We start from the raw sequence: 14,361 nt of genomic DNA on the forward strand, positions 1-14,361 counted from the left end.
GTATGTATGCTATACCAGACATGAAAAGGACTCTTCACACTTGTTCAGTATGAATTAAAGCCATGGTCTGGTTCAAGTTATTTAGAATATACCTCTAAGGTCACATTATTAAAGGAGAAGTTTCATATTGAATGATCGTTTTGTAGCATAAAGCTTATTGCAAATCTGATGTCACCAGTTTTACTAGGGCGGGACAGCGATTCAGCATGAGATATCCAGCTCGACTGGCTACTGTTTTAGATTCATCAATAATTGCAGGGCTATACATCAGACGGGCTGTTTTAGATTCATCAAAACCTGACCTGGTACTGTCAAATAGGGCTCCTGCTGAACTTGCAGCTGATGTAAATGGTCCTCCCATGGTCTTGAGATCACTTAGGTCCTTTTTTTTTGCCATCTACTGTGAGATTTATGATCTCTTTGGTTTCCAGACCTTCTTTTCTGAGTTCTTCCTGTATATAAGAGTTCATGCTGCTCTTATTTCAGGAAATTTGTCTCTTCATGGTCATCTGTCTATATGAGATCATATGATTTTCCCTTGACTTGGACAGATGATGCACTGGCAATTTGTTTTGCCCTTCTCCTTGATAGTTCATATAGTTCACAAACCCAACGCTACGTTTAGCTGTAGTATTATGGATTGGGACCTGATCAAGCCCCTGTGTATCCATTTGAGAAAGAGTAGGCTTATCTTTACATTCACCAAAGCCAAAGATATCATATTTTGCTTCTGGAAACCTGCAGACATATGTAGCATCCCGTAGTAGCTTCAGGTTTTAATGCTTCTATACATGTATGCCTATTATTTTAGCTTCACTATGATCTTAAATGTATCTGACTTCCAGGACCCTTTCCATGCATAGGCTATGAGAAAGCTGGTGCAAAGACATTCAGAACTTGAGATTCTCTAGATCAAAATGAAACAACCATCATATTAAATAGTTGCTGTTAAGCTGGCATGAGTATGGAGTAATGGTGTTTGTTGGTGGCGTTAAAGGCAGGAATGAGCCGGCTAAGGAAAGTGTAATGATCCAATCAAAGCTTCAGCAGAATATAATGATTCTCAAGTAGGCCTATAGATCCAAAATACACATATAATAGGCCTACAGTACAGGCAAGCTGGATGGATCATACATGAAAATGATGTAATGTCATCAATATAGATGATAGAGAATTTATAGCATACACCTTGGTCATAAAATCTGCACAAAATTAAGTATACGATGAATACTTAGGCCTATTAACTACAAATAATTATGGTCGTGTATAAATAGGCCTACATTTCATAGAAGCCTCTAAACAAACACAAAGAGGGTCAAATAAATATATCTTGATCCAAAAGACACCTAAATTTAAGTAAATAAACATAAACAAACACCATCATTTGATATGATGCCAAATTAACATGATATTACCATTCATATGTCGTCTGCTCTGTACTAATGTATATGCAAGCCTTCCGAATTCGGAAACCTTGTCACAAAATTTTCAAGGGGCATGTACAGGGGGTGTTCTGCAACTTTTTTCAGAAATTTTTTTCATATTCTAGTTTCACAATGGTCATACCATACTTTAAAGGGGGCCCAAAATAAAAAGTTCATTTTCGCAAAATAACACCCCCCCCTAATTAAAGCTGTTTTCGCAGGTCAATTGCACTGGATGCGACTAGTGTGTCCATCCGTGCCTATCAGGAATGAGTCTATGTTTTGTCTCATATAAACATCAGGAAAACAAAGTGAGTGACTTATGTCAAGCAATGAATTGGAATATTTTACTACTTCAATGTCTAACTTACATATTAAACAAATACATGTTACTTGCACAGGGTCTTGAAATGGCTTCAGTTACTGTGGAAGTAATGGCAATTATTTAATGGCAAACTTTCTGAATTTGGTATGAGTGGATCAGATTGTGTTCTAAATAAATGGTTGGTTTATTGCATAGGATCTACTTATATAACATATGCTTAATTTTTATGAATAAAATATTTCACACCCTATCGTAATCCACTTAAATGATGCTACAATCCCGGACAAAATTGTTGGAACACTTTGCCAAGGCACTTCAAATGTGGCACCCATTCTCTCATCTGCCATTCAATGTTACAGCCTGTTGATTTAGTAATGAAGGAGAGGGTTGTAGAAGTAGGAAAGGGTTCAGAGTTCACACCAAAGAAATTTTATAATGTCAACGGAAATATGGTTGAAAACAGTATACGCACATGTTTCAACTACTTTAGTCCAGGATCGTAGTTACTGCATGCTTTTGCCTCTATACAGAGTGTAACTCCATGATTCATAGGTGAGAAGTGGAGGGTGATATGCAGCATTTGTTAAAGATTACACTATAATTTACTAAAAATATCCTGGTTATTTCTTAATGAATACCTTGAAACAGAGGATGATTTTTAAAAGCACTACCCAGCAAGTCTTGCGGTTAGCATAGCTGTGTGAGTGAACATGACACCACTGCCCGCCCATTGCATACGTGCATGGTTAAATTTGAATTTGGACTGATGTATTTACAATAAAAACACCTTCAAAAAGCTGGTAATAATGACACACACACAATTCTAAAACAACATCTTTTGCACAGAGTTCAATGGGATTTGAAAAGTAAAGTGGCAGTTGAAACTCTAGTGATAACACTTTTGCAGTGCATGATGGGGCTTCCTTAAATCATCCTCTGACCTTGAAACTTCTCTAGTCACATATTTGCACATGTTACTTTTCACAAGTGCAATTTAACTCATATGACAACATAAAGTGTATTATTGTGAAAGCTGTTTGCTCAGATTGCCTCTGCCCAAATATTACCGGCAGAAATCATTTCAGACTGGTGGTTGGGTAAACAGTGCACTCACTTATATTTGAAGAAATTTGGTAAAAGTCTACGTGCTGGTGCTATTTGCTATCTTTTGGTGAATGGAAGTAAAACATATTAACAGTGGTGCTTAGTGACACGGTCGTCGGTCTTCCATCAAAACATCAGTTTGATTTCTGATTTGTTGTCATGAAATTTGTCCTCCTTTGCTGCTATCGATTAATAACTAGGGTTCATCTAAGGACCCATTCACATGTCAATATATTTCTGGCACAGAAATGTTTTGCTTACCAAATTACCACCATAATAAAATACCGTGTTGAAACATGATCTTCACTGACTGCAGATTTGACTTCTTTGTTTAGATGGTAAAGAATGATTTAAATGACACATGGAATTGGTAATAAATAGTTCACATATTAAAGTATTAGTATTAGAATGAACACACACAAGTATTTAGCCTTGTACTCCAAATCGTTTTCAAGATATGGCCCTCTAAAGATTTGTCAAGACCCCCTCTTTAGCTGTTGTGCGTCGCGTCACTGATTTTTCACATTTTTGAAGACTCATATTTTCTGAATGCAAACAGATACTAGGCTCAAAGTTAATACTCTAGGTAACTTTTCCCCACATATTTAGAATCTTCAATCGAAAACTGACTTAGGGGTACCTGAAAATACAAATTTGTGCCACACGGCAGTACCTTTTCCAATTTTCAAGGTCACATATTTTCAAAATGAAAGGATCACGGTATGCTCTAATTACAAGCATGTGATATTTAGGCACATATGTACATTTCTAAGCAATTATAGTCTTAGGAACCAACAAATAAGGAAATGGTAGGGCCCCAAAGTTGGACCCACATACCCACCAAAACCCCTATCCATGGTTGAACGACAACGTGGACAGTTCACCAGAAATTCGAATCTTACGTCAAATTAACATGTTTTGTATAATTTACATATGAGGCAAATAGCAACTTTGTTGTAGCCCATTTTTAGCCCAAAGTAGCCAAATTTTTAGCCTTTCGCTCCAAATTAGCAAGCAAAATTTTGACTACAATTTTTTTCACACTTAAAGACTGCAATCAGCATCATCTAAAATGCATTCACTAATTTCTGAGACACGTGACCCCTATTGAAAAAATAATTTCCTACTTAGTAAAATTATGCTAATTTAAAGTGAAAGACTGCTGAATTTGGGCTAAAAGTTGGCAATTTTTAAAGACTACATCTGATCATGAAAGGGATGAATCACAAAGTTGCTATTTGTCATAAATGTAGATTATATGAACATGTTAATTTGACGTAACTTTCAAATTTCTGGTGAACTCTCCACGTGGTCAATCAGCCATGGATAGGGGGTGCTATTTTGGGACCAGAAGTCTGTGGGTCCAACTTTGAGGCTCTACCATTTCCTTATTTGTTGGTTCCTAATATTCTCTTTCAGGTTGCCTGCTCCTGTAATAGACAATGCTGATATATTTTAATAAACGAGTTTATAAATTAGTTTACAATGAAAAAGGCAGATGGAGCACATTCACCCTCATTCATTTACTGGTTTTTCTTGAATGAAAATGGGACATTCACTTAGGTTTCATCACAATTAGTTAAAATTCAATTCCTAGCTTTAAGATCTACCTTGGTACATATAGCAACATGTAATCAATTTGGTTTTCACCCAATTTCAGAAATTGTGAGCAAATGTCAACATTTTCCATCTGCTTGGTAAATCATTCGATGATTGTAAGTTTTCTCTTGTTGATGGTATAATAGAAGACTTTAATTTCGAATTTGATGAAGTTAATATAGTTAAACTTTTACTTGGTAAACTTCATTCTTTGGAAATTAGATGTCAACTTCTTTTTTTGTACATGCACAGGTAGAGGATTAATTTTAAAGGTGTAGTTTCTGAATGGTCTAAGGTAACTTCTGGTGCTCCCCAAAGTTCTTTCCTTGGTCTTGTGGTCTTATTTTGTTTCTGTTGTTTGCCCATGACTTAACTGATGTGGTGTATTCTCCTCTTCCAACTTGCTGATAATAATTAAACAGTTCATCCTATCTATAGTAATTTAGACCATGAGATCCAGAAGGACACAAAATATATTCCAGTGGTCAGTTCTTAACAAACGTCCTTTGAACCTGTGTCTTCGGGTTCTCTGGTTCATAGAAGTAATCTGGATAATTCTAGGTTGTTACACCAAAACTTTGGTTACACAAAACTGTCAAAACTTCCTCCTTTAATTCTATGTCTGTTTCCCTTCCACGTCTGTGGGATGGAATCCCCCCAACTTGCATTGAATAACTTTAAATTCAAGTCTGAATGCAGATCTTTGTACTTACACAAGTTTAAATGATTACTGTGGTATTTCATACTATAGCTTATGTATTTTGACCTGATTTCTTTTCTTAATTATATATTCATGAGCAGAATGAACAGGTACTTTATGTGTTTGAGCTTTAAGTTTAAGCCCATTCACGCTTCTCCTGAATTATTTGCTTTATTTGTATTGTTAGAAGTGTAAACATTTAAACTGTTATTTGTTATTTCTGTGTTTTGCAAGTAATTCAAATAAATATTATTATTATACTTTTGTTATTTCCTTTGCATATATAAAACACTTCAACTTAATTGGTACATGGTGATAGCTTATATAACACACTTCTACTTGGTATTATGGTGATAGCTTATACGACACACTTCTACTTAGTACATATTGTTTTTAAATGTAAAGGAGGCTTCAAGTATATTGTATTTCCAAGGTATGTTTTTATATTTACACAAGTATATTACTATTGTTTTTCTCTTGGGCTTAATGATAGTTGGGTTTCATTTTTTATCATTTAATATTTTTAATATGACACATTTTTCAATTCCAATAGAAATTCAAATTATTGGTGTTTTTGCGATAGATGGTTTAGTTTTTCTTGGCGTTTTATAACAATTGTTTTCATATTAATATGAGTGGATTAATTTTCAATTAATTTTTGACAGTGCCAAGGGGTGCACTGGGCATTCCTCTAAATTGGAGCTTACCCCCGGTCATAACAATAAATCCCATTATTTGGGGGTGCTGCCACTGGTCTCTATCTCCATATCTATATACATCACACAGACATAAAGGACACTTCACTTCAAAATGTTTAAGAAATTTTACTGACATTTATTACACAACACTTTGCCATGGTTATTATATCCACCAGCCGCTTTATACATAATGATCAAAATGCAAGTAATATTTAGACACTCTGAAACCCAATTTAATGTTTTAATGTATAACGTACTGTTAATAATGTACATTTACACAAGAAACATGGTATGTGCCAGTCTTTACTTGTTATTTACAACAATATCTAAACCAACCAAAGAGATTCCACATAGCCATAATGTAATGCTATGGGAAATCCACCATATTGGATTGCTACCAAAAAGTGTACATGTACCTCCAGCATTTTTTTACGAAGGAGGAAGGAAAAAATCCTGATTGTAATTGGTATCTTAAAGTGTGAGTATTACTTAACATGATTGATTGACATGATGAATAGATAAATTACAAACAAGCATACACTACAAAATTAAAGTTTGATGGGTACATGGATCACCTACTTGCCCTTCCATATGAGGGACTAGTTCCAGTAACTGTAACTCAGCATACCAAGTTACAGTGCACTCTATTGACATCTGTTCCACAAATAAGAAACATCACAATATGTGGGCTCATTTTGGGCTCTAAGGATGTAGCTGAGGAACTCTCTCAAGGACAGTTTGGGCGTGCATGGATGATTTTAATCCCATTGTACCAGGGTTTGGGCGTGCGTGGATGATTTTAATCCCACTATACTAGTCTATACTCACAAAGTTGAGGTAATTGATCTACATTGATCTCATCTTTTGGGTGGGTTCAAAATTCCCTGAGTTGGCAAAACCTGCAATCTTCATGGGAGTTATTTACTTAGTGCAAAAGTGGTCAAAATATTGCTCTGCAAAAGTTTCATGATTTGGATTTATTATATTGAGCAGCATTCTACTTGTGATGTTTCTACACTGTGTAGAGAGAGTCTACAGCATCTCTGAGGTAAAACTGACAAATACAAGGTATATTTCTTGATGCTTGAAGTTTGGATTTCTTAAACGTACAGTGCATCCCTATGTACTGCTGCAAGACTTCAGGTCCGTAGATGTCATTATGTTTATGATAAAGACTGAAGACTTGCTGGCAGGACTATATGAGGGACATGCAAAAATGGGAGTCTGAGCTCTCCCTAGGTATAACATCTTTGAACCAACCTATATATTATGTGATATGTGATGCGATCAAGCAAAATCAGTCGGAACTCGGAAATATTAAATTTTCAGTTTCTTATAGGATAGTAAAAGGCATTTACAAAACTGGATTTTGCAGAAAACCCCATTGAAATTGAACAACCAGTTCTAAAGATATGAGCAATTAAAGAGTTGCCAAAACAACAGGAAACAAAAGGAAATACTTCCTTTGTTTGGCTATATCTCCAAATCAATATTCGTGCGTTCCGACTGATTTTGCTTGCTCGCATCACATATGATCAAGCAAAATGAGATCTGTCTTATTTCACCTTTTTTTTTTTTTTTCTCAAATGCAACCTTACATTATGAGAAACCTCTTTAAATTGCCTTCATGGCTCCTGAGAATAACTTCATGGCTTTTGACAATATGTGACCGTACAGCACGAATGAGCCGTAAATGTCCTCAATTGTATTCTGAGTTACAGTGTAAAATGGGCATGAAGGTCGTATTCATAGGTACCTCAATTTGGTGCTACGTGTACCTCATTTAATGAGATACACGTAGCACCAAATTGAAATACCTATGAATATGACCTTCATGCCCATTTACACTGTAACTCAGAATACAATTGAGGACATTTACGGCTCATTCGTGCTGTACGGTCACATATGAGTGTTTATGTGACCATCAAAGAAAGTGACACACTTTAATGTGACCACCTATCAAAATCAGTATTTCAAACAATATCTCATGTTGCTTGATCACAACTGGTAAATGAAATATATTCAGTTTATTGGGTCGAGTGACATATAGTAGGTACAAGTATCCTTATCGTTAGTAATATCTGAACTACAATAAATTTGACCTATATTATATATAGGTTACAGTAGCTCAACATGTAGCTGCCATCTGGAGAACAAAAAATATGAAATGATAAAAAATACAAACCACAGACTCAAAGAAATTAAAGACACTAATGACACTAATTCAATTAATTACTAAAACACAAGGATGGCATACTATACACACATGTCCAGGCTGCTGATGCTTTATTTTTACATTTTCTAATATTTATTAATGTAAGGTTACAGCTTTTTATGAATGTATCGGTTTATATAGATTATGGGTCACCACTATGTCAAGAATTAAAACTTCTACTTTCATAAACCGAAATTTCATGAGAATCTTAATTCATTGTTTCACAGTAAGTACATTTCACAGCTATTTCAGCAACCAGTCATCAGACAAACTTCTCTGTCTTCAAAGAACCCGATCTGACAAAGATCACCCTGAGAAGACAGTATACCAGAAGCAACAAACTTTTTAATGTGCATACATATGAAAGAGAAAACAAGCGACTCAAGAAAATGGCAATATCTTGCAAATTTGTCAAATGCAGTGCATTTTCTTTTCTTGAATAAAATGGTATGCACAAATTGTAAATACACATGAAAAGGTAGGTGTGTAAAAGCAGTTAATTAGTGCACCTGTCTTCACAGAGTATTTGTTTTCTTATGAGTTCTTTGTTCTACATAATAAAACATGCCTCATGATAAAAACCTTCACTTTTCCTTACTTCAAGGGATGGCATCTCTTCAGATCCAATGTATGTTTATTTTCGTCCAATATATTTAAGTAACTTCTTTATTTTACGCTCACTTGTGATTGGCTGCCCAAGCAATATCTGATCAGAGAATAGTCCAACCTCTTTTATCCGGATCTCTCTGTCATCCAGACATGTAGTCTCCAAAGGAAAACACATTTTAATGCTTTGAAACCTTAATTTCATGCTTTGAAGCATATACAAGGACATATTGATGAAGCATATAGCAGTCAAATGTGATCTGTCAGTGTTATTACCCCATATTTAGTAATCTTTTGTCACCTCAACGTAGCTCGTCAGACATTCAATGCAAAATTACACACAATTAACTTATCTGGATTTTTCACATATACGTTCAATGCTTATTCAACATACAGGATACAACTGCAACCATAGCTTTTGTCATCAAAATGCATCGCTGATGTCACAACTTGGCTCCTTTCCCTTTATTTTCCTTTTGTTTTATAAGATAAGTTTAATTATCTGTCTAATCTACCCACGACTCCCCACGCATAGTTACAATTGGTCGTTTTTTAGATCAATAGCCTAGCATATCCTTTTCTTGGTTCACATCAATGACATATACACGAAGACACAACGGGAGACACAATCATATTAAATGGATACTCTTTCAAGTTACAGACTTAAATTTCCACCACACGTCTCCACTTTAACCTATTGTGGTTAGCCTGCATATATCTAACTCACAGCATTGTAAGTTGAAATGCCACATTTACCGCATTTCTTATACATAATTGAAATTTGAGTATTTGAATCTTTTGTAATTTTTTACTTTCAAAATAGCGTAACAATACCATTCATTTATCCTGTGCATATCCATGACCCTTGGTATTCACCATTTAACTTAAAAATGGTAATTATAAATGGTAAATTGCATCCGGTCCAATCAATACATACTTGTTGTCAAATCCGACTCTGTGAAATAGTACTTAATGTAACATGAGCCTCAAACACTAGTCAGGGATTACACATACAGTAATTAGGAGATTAGGTCCAATTTAACATTTATGCTCTTAATACGAGGTGCGTGTGCCAAAAATATGATTTCAAATTTTCCAAAACATAATCCCTTGACTAAAACCCTGACTAATTATTAACATTGCTCTCAATGAAATGATATGCTTTAAAAGTATACAATATCTCGATTTGTGATGCCCCAGGCAATTTATATTGTAAATCTACCACCAACCTTTCGCTATATGAGACTTTTTAGCCAATACAATAACATAACATTTGCATGTAACTTTTTTCAATCAGAAATAATAATTTTTGTTATCTGTTTCTATTTATCCATGTTAAACACACCTCATTATAAATCAATTAAGTCAAAGTTTCAACAAGTTTTAACTAGGTTTTCTTCAATCTATCTCATATGCATTGTTAATTAGTCAAGAACCAGTCTTTGAAGTCAACAAATGAGGCTATAACCACAACTATCGTCCCAAAGAAGCCACGGTCAGAATGTTGTTCTAACCGCAAACAATCAACATCCCAAAGAAGCCATGGTCAGACTGTTCTTCTTCTAACCACATCTAACGTCCCAAAGAAGACAAGGTCAGACTGTTGTTCTTCTAACCACAACTAACATTCCAAAGATGCAATGTCAGAATGTTGTTCTTCTAACCACAACTAACATCCCAAAGAAGACAAGGTCAGACTGTTGTTCTTCTAACCACAACTAACATCCCAAAGAAGCCAAGGTCAGACTGTTCTTCTTCTAACCACATCTAACGTCCCAAAGAAGACAAGGTCAGACTGTTGTTCTTCTAACCACAACTAACATTCCAAAGATGCAATGTCAGAATGTTGTTCTTCTAACCACAACTAACATCCCAAAGAAGACAAGGTCAGACTGTTGTTCTTCTAACCACAACTAACATTCCAAAGAAGACAAGATCAGAATGTTGTTCTTCTAACCACATCTAACGTCCCAAAGAAGACAAGGTCAGAATGTTGCTCTTCTAACCACAACTAACATTCCAAAGAAGCAATGTCAGACTGTTGTTCTTCTAACCACAACTAACATCCCAAAGAAGACAAGGTCAGACTGTTGTTCTTCTAACCACAACTAACATCCCAAAGAAGACAAGGTCAGACTGTTGTTCTTCTAACCACAACTAACATCCCAAAGAAGACAAGGTCAGACTGTTGTTCTTCTAACCACAACTAACATACCAAAGAAGACAAGGTCAGACTGTTGTTCTTCTAACCACAACTAACATCCCAAAGAAGACAAGGTCAGACTGTTGTTCTTCTAACCACAACTAACATACCAAAGAAGCCAAGGTCAGAATGTTCTTCTTCTAACCACATCTAATATCCCAAAGAAGCCAATGGAAGAATGTTGTTCTTTTAACAAACTGTGTAGACTCTCATTAATCTGGGTATGTTGAAATAAAGATTTAATTTAAATCTGGTCAACCAGACATACCTATTTTGACGGACGAACCGACGTTGCGACTGAAACCTTCAGTCTTCAGCTGGGTTGTGATGCAAATGACCTTGAGTACCGGACACTTCCAGTATTGATGACAATCGACGAGGAATGTCCTTTATGTTCTTTTAACCACAACTAACATCCCAAAGAAGACAAGGTCAGACTGTTGTTCTTCTAACCACAGCTAACATCCCAAAAGAAGCCAATGGCAGACCATTGTTTTTTCTAACCATAACTAACATCCCAAGAAGATAAGGTCAGAATGTTGTTCTACAAACCGCAACTAACATCCCAAGGAAGCTAATGTCAAAAATCATGTTGTTCTTCTTACTACAACGTCGGAATGTCGTTCTTCTAACCATAATTAGCTTCTCAAAGAAGACAACATAAGAATGCTGTTCTTCTAACCGCAACTAACACCTCAAAGAAACCAACGTCAGAATGTTGTTCTTCTAATCACATCTAATATCCCAAAAAGGACAAGGTCAGACTGTTGTTCTTCTAACCACAACTAACATCCCAAAGAAGACAAGGTCAGACTGTTGTTCTTCTAACATCCAAAAGAAGCCAAGGTTGCACCAGGCGGGTAACTTATTGTAATTGTTGCACAACAGGTTACTCCTTATATTTTACCATGGTTGCAATGTTATTCCCAGGTGGGTAATTTATTGTCAGTGTTGTGCAATCTACCAGTTAATATCAGCAAGAAATAAATATAAAATCAACTTTTAATTGAATACATGAATACAAAACCCACCCAAGTCCATGGGAAGTGATTTTGAGAGAAAAACCTGTGTATCATTTTAATTCCTTCAGTTATATTTACCTGGTCAATATGGTAAGTTTTACGTGCAAATGACTGGGTTAAACTGTATTAAGTATGACGATTAGCATTTCAGGGACTTCGTGGGGTTCATTTTAAATTTTGGACTTGGGTGGTTTTTTGAATCATATACAAAGACAACAATGTTTGAATGAGATTACCACTAGTAAGATAATACAAAATAAAGCACACAGGTATGTATAATGCTGGTAAGCATTCTGCCATGTAATATAAACCACACACTTTCCTTTATTAAACCCATTTTTTTTCAAAAGTCACTCTCCAGCAATGAATGTGTTACAAGCGGACTTTTATACATACTGGATTTCAATCAATGTGCTACAAGACTCAAATCATGGACTTGGGTTATTCTTTCATATATGCTATTTTTCACATGCTCAATAGACACAGTGGATGAATTTGAGTTGTTTTTTCATACATATGACAGGCCTATGCATAGCAACAAATTCCCATGCTTAACTCAATTTGGCCACAGTATGGACTTGGGTGGTTTTTGTATTCATATATTCAATTGCATTTGGTGTAGTCACAATGGTAACTTTATAGATTTACCCATCAAAAGGTTTAGGTACAGCCCTCTACCTACATAACAAATGACACCTGATATCCTCAGTCCTAAATGACATCTTATGTGGTTTAATTTACCAAAGCCTCAATCTAGCTCTCAATCTATATTTCTGATTGTCAGTTGTTTTAATAATTGATTTAGCAACTGAATATGAGGATTGTAATATCATGCACCAAAAAGTATGGTCTAATCTACCAATAGAATTGGTCATTAATGATTGAACTGGAAATTAAAGGAATATGACAGAATGCCCAGGCTTATATAAATAACACTCACTTTGTAGCAGTACAGACTTGAGTAATCTTGAGTTGGATTTCATATAGGCCTATTGCTTATTAACGTATGTACGAAAGTCACGGCTGTCATGTTTTTAGTTAAAAGGAGTAACAAGAAGATAAGTGAATTACAAATAAAACCCACACTTTCTCATAAACATGAGGAGGATTTCATATATTTTTATCAACCACATCCAAAGTCAGAGCTGTAGCGTTTTGTTTGGGCAGACACCGGGAGGGGGGTCATTCCCATTGTGGCCTGTACACCATCCACGATAATTAAATTTTGAAAAGCACCCTAAACAAGGATTTCACCCTTGACTAGAACATTTCATTATAGAGCTGCCACTTCATGGAATAGACTTCCTTTTAATCTCTGTGCCAATTTAGATTCACTAAGCTTGAATGAGTTCAAGAATGCCTTATAATTTTGTTTGTGTTTAAGACATCAAGGAACTTTAAAAAAAATCTTTTCCACGACATTAAGGAACTTATTATAGCCTTCCTCATTAATTTGAACTTACTCTATATTTCTATGTTTGTGTATATTAATTATTCATATTATTATAGTGTTATTTGTGAATGGTATGTATGTTATCAGGGCTTCCAGGGCGACCAGTACTTTTGTATTGATGGAATTTTCCTGAATAAATAACGAACAAATAAATAAGATACCCTAAACAGGTTAACATGCACCTGTTTTAACACCCTAAACGTCAGAGATTTTTACCCATAGGGCCTGCACTTTGGCTCGACATTTGAAAGGGGCGTGAATTCATTTTTGGATACGCCCCTATTATAATTAGGTAATACTCGACTCACACACATTCCCTATATTAATATACATGTACCACATGTAGTCATCTGCTTTATCTGTATTCAGTATCGAAGTTACGTAATGTTACTATGTCAACGAGATCACGCGCTAGAGTAATGAACCACGATCGAAATGATCACCACATAAAGTATATGGCACTCGAAGGCATACCAAAGTAGCGTGATCCGGTAACCAAGAGAATTACGTAACCACTTCGATGCTGAATTGTGCCCCTTCTTAAGCAAATACGGTAGTTAAACACGATTTCATCAAACATTATAACAATAGCTCTTTTACAGTGTGCAATCATCCCGGGCAATGATTGGGCAATAATAGAGGATGTGCGTGAAATTATTGATTGACTCCATACAAAGGAATTGAACCGGTGTCCTTCACCGTAATCATGGCACAATGCAGTGCATTCAATCAAACGTTGTCGTCAACCTATTTGATCGTATTTGTGCATTTGTTATGTGTGTGAGACGAGCTGTCGCGGTAGATTGCAATAGCTTGTAATCATGCTTTTGTTGAATGAATTTGAGTACTCCGCCATATTTACGGTATGATACGTCATAATCTAGGTGATTATTTGCATTGGATATCTTGAATACGCTGGTGAGGTTGTGTAATAATCGGATTAATGCTATAACAGTAGGTGAATACAAGTTTTGAATATATCGCGCGTTACAAAGCCCCATTCAGTGATCCC

The sequence above is a fragment of the Amphiura filiformis genome, chromosome 6, assembly GCF_039555335.1.
Source record: "Amphiura filiformis chromosome 6, Afil_fr2py, whole genome shotgun sequence".
Classification (NCBI taxonomy): Eukaryota; Metazoa; Echinodermata; class Ophiuroidea; order Amphilepidida; family Amphiuridae; genus Amphiura; species Amphiura filiformis.